General features: G+C 38.2%; 1 pseudogene across 1 annotated transcript; it reads right to left on the bottom strand.

The window, feature by feature from the left end:
• Positions 1 to 3319: 3319 nt before the first annotated feature.
• LOC137716831 (WD repeat-containing protein ATCSA-1 pseudogene) lies at positions 3320 to 4356 on the bottom strand (annotated as a pseudogene). Its single transcript, XR_015965089.1, has one exon. The product of XR_015965089.1 is annotated as a WD repeat-containing protein ATCSA-1 pseudogene (transcript).
• Between the last annotated feature and the right edge of the window lie 2159 nt (positions 4357 to 6515).

Genomic DNA, 6515 nt, shown 5'->3' on the forward strand with positions numbered 1-6515 from the left:
CGAAAAGGCTAATAAGATGACCTCTGCCAATAAGGATCCGGAAACCCTTCTCGACCGAGATTTGGATAGGTAACCAGTCGGCCTCGACGCAGTGCTGTTTATCCAAACTAAAGATGCTCCTCAGTTGGTTGATTCTACGACAACAATGCAGTTTATCCGAACTGAAGGTGTTCGCCGATTGCCTTCACAGTGCTGTTTATCTAAACTGAAGATGTGTCGGCGAAGAAAAAAGAAAATAAAAAAAATCTCAAGATGTTTGAGAGGTTTTGCACAGAGCAATTGTGTGTTGAATTGGCGGTCCTTTCCATGTTGCACGACCTCTTGTATTTATAGTGAAGTCTCTGCTCGCAGCCTGATGGTATTTATAGAATTCAATTGCAACTCAAACTCTTTGATAAGCCAATCCCTTTGCTAATAATTATCACAACCTGAATTGGTGCTAGTCAGGCAACATATTCGAAACGCCTAATGCCAACCACGTGCAATAGAACTCTCATTAATTTCAAACCCTCCATGCTGCTTGGCGGCTAAATTCTCCACGTGTATGTGAATTATGTATGTCGTAAACACCTGCAATTTAATTGCAATGCCAACCCCTGAAAGCCTTATCACATCTCATTAATGTTACCAAGCCTAGGCTACCTAGGCTTCCTATCTTATCACCTTTAAACTCATCCATCCATGCATGCATCCTAACCCTTCTTTCTTGAATACCAGCTTTGCAGCATATCCACATGTCCACACACATCCCAACTCAATTTAAACAATACCACTTGCTTCGGGATATAATTTGCACCCTATTTACCTGGTTGAAAAAGATACTAGGATAATTCATATTAAAAGATAATTATTATGATAAAAACCATAATATTATCCTTTAATAATGACAAAAATTATCTCCTCTTTTCCATCCGACGATTGAGAGCTATGTTCACTCAACGGCCTTGATTCCACGGGCTGATGGTGTAAATTTTGGGTCCAAACATTGCCCCCCAGTTTTCTTGAACTTTGGCTTGCAAGCCGAATGATTAAGGAAATTAGCGCAGTCAAAGAACCCCTCGTATTGCCGAAAACGAAGTGATTCGGTTAAGTAAAGAACTCTCCAATGTTTCCCTGACCGCTGAGAAAAAATAAGCATTCACCACCGAATAAAAATGCACTCGGTAGAATGTTGTCTCAAATTAACCCCGCGTGGTGTATCCATTATGTAGCCTCGACGAGTTTGGTCGAGCTCGGCCTAAAAAAATCTTTTGTTTTTTCCAATGATGTTAAAACCAAGGTTTGAAATGAATTGTCGGCCATGCATTTCTATCACATTCTACTACCAAGAATGTGAACCTCTTTTAAGGAAAAGGATCTTTGCCGGATTCTTTTTTTGAGGATCCTAAGGATCCTACGATTGTAACCGTTCATCGTACATCATATTGTCATAAATCATTTCAAATTTTAAAATTTAAAATTAAATATAAATAGTACCTAACAAAAATTGACCGCACGATGTACAATAAACGGTCACAATCGCGAGATCCATACGATCCCCAGAAAAAGGATCCGGCTTGGATCCTTTTCCCTCTTTTAGGTGCAACAAACTCCATGATTTTAGCTTAAATAACGGAAATGGGGCACTAATCAAATGATGGTACCTTAATTCTAATGATTGTCGGGAATCAATGTTATTATTGTCTTATATTATTGTAATTTAACCAGGAAGGGAAAAAAAGAAAAAAAAAAGTTGCTGCAATGAAGAAATTGCAAGTGTGCAGGAGATTGACTCTAATTTAACCAGAATGAAAACGATGAATGAATTGTGGAAACGGAACTATCTTTCTAGGCTTAATTCGATCATAGAGAAAATGCTAGATCATGAAGAGATAGGAGTGGGACTTCATAGGGTTGAGCTTAGACTTTGTTCTAGGCTTATCTAGTCTAGGCTGCCATACTAGCCCTTAAGGCTCACATGACAATGGAATAACGTTGGCGCGACAATTTCTTAAGGTTCGATGATCGCTAAAGTTAACATGATTGTGACCTTGTTTTAGAATACTTTTAAATTGTTAACTCATTTAGTAGAGCCCACCAATACATATGAGTTTCATCTTTATTAAAAAGATGGTACACATACGGGATAAGTAATAATTTGAAAACAAACATTTTTGGCTCAGCCAAGAAAAGAAAAAAACCTTAATTGTAGCAAAGCGTTCTAGGATGGGTGGATGCCTCCCAAGCTAAGACTGAGATTGATCCAAAACAAGAAAACATCCGGCACGTCCAACGTCCCAAAAACGTATTGCACCATTACATCCGCCTGTAAGCAAAACCCACTCGATAGAAGTAGACCATTCCACAATCATGAAAATACAACACTTACCCTCTAGATGCACGAAACTTTATTCTACGTTATAAGTTAAACCCAAGAAACAAGACTAAAAACACTTGGTACTTTTGTAAAAAAAAACTAGAGAACCCAAAGGAAGAATATAAATCTACCAAGAGCTTAAATCTAACCTTACGATCCTAAGGAGATCTCCAACCGAAATGGTTAAGTATAGTCCCATTCAGAATTATAGCTCAACAAAAAAATTATTTTTAAGTGATCAGTGTCAAACTATATTTATATACCATCTCTAATCGAAAAAGGACTAAACATAGCCCCTCAGTAATTTATTATTTTTAAGTTTGTTCTTTAACTTAATGGTATTGTTGCATGTTGGTATTGTTACATATTGTTTAAATTTCATGTTGGTATAGTTACAAATTTTATTAAATATTTTAATATTACTTACATGTTAACAACTTAGACATTAAAATAGGTATGAAAAGAGTGTTTGAGGTGAAAAGAATGTGAAAATTTTGAATAAAATAAAGTAAGATAATATGTAAGGGTAAAAAGGATGTGAGAAATAGTGTAGAAATGCCATAAATATTTATAGGAAAAAATTTAAAATTGAAAATTTTGACTAAAAAGAAAAATTCAACAGCAAGTTGACATCAACTAGGGATTGCTGCTGATGTCAGCAAGCTGGAGGTGAGAAAGATCCCCCAACAAACGGGTTGATAGGGGGCTGGAAGCGGCCAGCCCAATAGCCAATAAGGCCATTAATTAGCCATCTCCATTGTAGACGGCCTAAGTTCTAAGCATGAATTCCGCCAATACGGTGTACGGTAAATTTCTTGCCGTCCACAAATGGCAGGCCAGCCTTGAGCTAAAAATTACAGGTTCAACCAGAAAGTCCAAACGCTAAAAATTTACAAAATGCTGAAAAAACCGACTAGGCTGGATTATTTAAAGAATCGAATTTTCGTGATTGTCCACCCTAAATTTCAAAGAACAATCCCTGCTTATATCCTCAATATTGTCATCCAAAATGTTTCATGTGTTTACATAACCATGATAATTGATAAGAAGTTTAATTTTTCTAACTTTCTATGTATCAAATGTGCATCAAATGTTTAATTCTGCGAATTTCTTGGACATACCGCGGTGGCCAGACAAGGTGTGAGCAAAAGCCTCGGAGGCAATATCACAGAGGCGGACTTGAACATCTTCTGTTCCGGCAGCAATGAGCATGAGAGAAGTTGCCAACGGCGACATTGCAGTCCGGTACGCCTTCCCCGACATCTTGAAGTCCATCACTACCTGAGCCGTATTCGTATCCCAAACATTGATGTGATGATTGTACGACCCCATCACAAACAGGCCGGTGTCGACGGGATACCATACGGCGGAGGACACCACATACTTATGGTCGTGCTCGTGCTGCTTATCCACCGCGAACAAGCACTTGTGCCTCTTGATAGCTTCGCCGCCTCCGTAATTGGTCCCGTGCTGGACATCGAACACGGCGGCGGAAGCATCGGAGGTGCCAGATACCAGGTACCGGCCCTCCGTCAAATCGAGCTGGAGAGAGTTGACGGAGCCGCGGTGAGGGGACATGATGTCTTTGTGATTGGAGAGTTCAAGCGTTTGGATCCGGATTGACTTGATTCGATTCGAGAACGAATTTGGGCGGAGCTTGCCCGCTTCTCTGTCACCGATTGCCCTCCACATTTTCGGAGCATCTTCTTCTTCTTGTGCCAAATGCAAAAGCGAAGCGGAGGTTCACAACGCAACCGTGTCGTATCGCAGTGTTTTCTCTCACACTCTGAAGTATGAATTCTCAAACCGGAACCGGTTTTGTTGTTACTGAATCCGTTTTCTGTTCTTCCGGGCTTCGCTTTGATTTTCGTCCTGGGTCGACTCGGACAAACTTGGACAGATTATTGAGCGGGTGCGGTTTATAATGGCTGACAAATGATGCGTCAGTAAAACGGCAGCGTAAGCCTATTGAAAGGCGAATTCAATATCGTGTTGTGAATGAGAGATGTCAACTATCGTTCTCGAATGGCGAATTCAATATTTAAATAGGACAGGCCTATTGGCTATTGTGATGAATGTGATTATTGTGACAAATTTAATAATATTAGTTCTTTGTTGAACTTCCAATCATAGATAAACACGTGTTTTATTATAATTTTTTTGTTTTAATAATTTGACACGTGTTTATTTATGATTGAAGTTCAACAAAAGCTACTGCTATTCTTTCTTCTACATTCAATGATAGCCTAACCGAATGAAATTTCATAACATAGAATCCACCAGGCAAACCAAAATCATTAGGAATTGAGGAGTCGAGATCTTCTCTGGATCTCTGCGTCGGAGCTCAAGGACTCAAGGATTGAGGTCATTGAAGAGAGAGAATTGGTATGTGTGAAGTTGACAAGTAAAATGAGCTAATAAGGACTACAAAATTTAAAATGAGGACCATTACAAATAAACAAACAACATGTAATTTCTTCCGTGTGTCTCATTCTTTTACAATTCCCAACCATCAATTCTTTTACATGTTTCAAGCTGTTACAACCGACAACTTCCAAAATTGTTAAATTCTCAAATGGTATTGCAAATTACCTTAGATTTGGGTCTGCTTGTGGGGAATTCTTCTTCCACTGACACATCGAGTTCTGCGTTTCCTCAAGCCTCAAAGCACTTAAATTTGGAAAGGTGGCATCTACATGCCCAATACCTTGAAGTAAAGCTACTTGCTTTTTAGAGCATGCACCATAAAACTTAATCGATTTGAGTTTGCAAAAGAGCCACACCAACTCTTTATATTGCTGGGCAACTTCAACTTTCCTAGCTTGGGAAATGAATCTTGAAACATTGCAGGCCAATGTGGGGATGTTTTACAACTGGCATGGCAAAAAATATTGGGTCTTCAATAACTTTTATACATTTGAGCAGAAAGAAATGGTCTATCTCGCTTGATAAATTTCAATAGAAGTACTCTTATTAGGGTGTAAACTTGTGATTACTCCTATGGAAGAAAAACATCACTTGGGTATTTACGTTGATCAGGTTCCTATTGATAGGGCTAGATATCAAAGACTTGTGGGGAGGTTAATTTATTTATCTCATACTTGTCCTAATATTGCATATGCTGTGAGTGTTGTAAGTTAGTTTATGCCCTCGCCCAGTGAAGATCACATAGCTGCGGTAATGCGAATTTTGGCATATCTAAAGTCTGCACTCGGTAAAGGAATACTTTATGGAAAACATGGACATCTAAAGGTTGAGAGATTTAAAGATGTAGATTGGGCTATTAATGTTACTGACAGACGGTCTACATCTGCGTATTTTACGTTTGTTGGAGGTAATTTGGTTCTGTGACGTAGTAAGAAGCATAAAGTGGTGTCAAGGTCGTCTGCGGAAGCTGAGTATAGAGGTATGGCACAAGAAGTATGTGAACTTTTTTGGTTACGTTAACTTTTGAGATGTCTTGGTTTGAACCAAAAGAGGCTACGGAGTTATATTATGACAATAAATTTGCGAGGAAGATAGCTGACAATTCGGAATATGATTGAACAAAACATGTGGAGGTTGATTGACACTTTATCAAGGAAAATCTTGAAAGGAAAATTATGCCTATACCATTTGTGAATTTAGGAGAGCAGTTGGCTGATTCTTACTCATGCAGTATCTAGTAAGGTTTTCCAAGACTCAATTATCAAGTTGGATATGTATGATATTTATGCACTAACTTGAGGGGGAATGTTGATTTGAGTCTTAATTGTAAACGTTATTGGAGTATTATTTTAAGTAGGATTAAAATTTGTAATCTTTAGGATTTAGTGTCTTTATATTTTGTAATTACTTTCCTTATAGAATAAGGTGTATATACCTATATTGTAAACCTAAAGGATAAATAATATAATGTAGTATTAAAAGTAATTCTTCTTCTATCCCCCCTCCCCCCTCTCTACACAATCAGACTCCTTTTATGTTTTCTTCGTGTTGATCCAACAACTCTATTCTTCTATGACACTCATTTTTATATAATTTTTATTTCAACCCACCGCTGATCTTCTCGTACAATTTCCCCCAAAGAACCATCTCTACCATCTTTCTTTTAAACCTTCCATTCTCATTATTTTCTACAACCCGTCCCTTCTTCATCACTCTTTCTTTTTCACTTCCC

Source organism: Pyrus communis, chromosome 8 (assembly GCF_041283825.1).
Source record: "Pyrus communis isolate YQ-2024b chromosome 8, ASM4128382v1, whole genome shotgun sequence".
NCBI lineage: Eukaryota > Viridiplantae > Streptophyta > Magnoliopsida > Rosales > Rosaceae > Pyrus > Pyrus communis.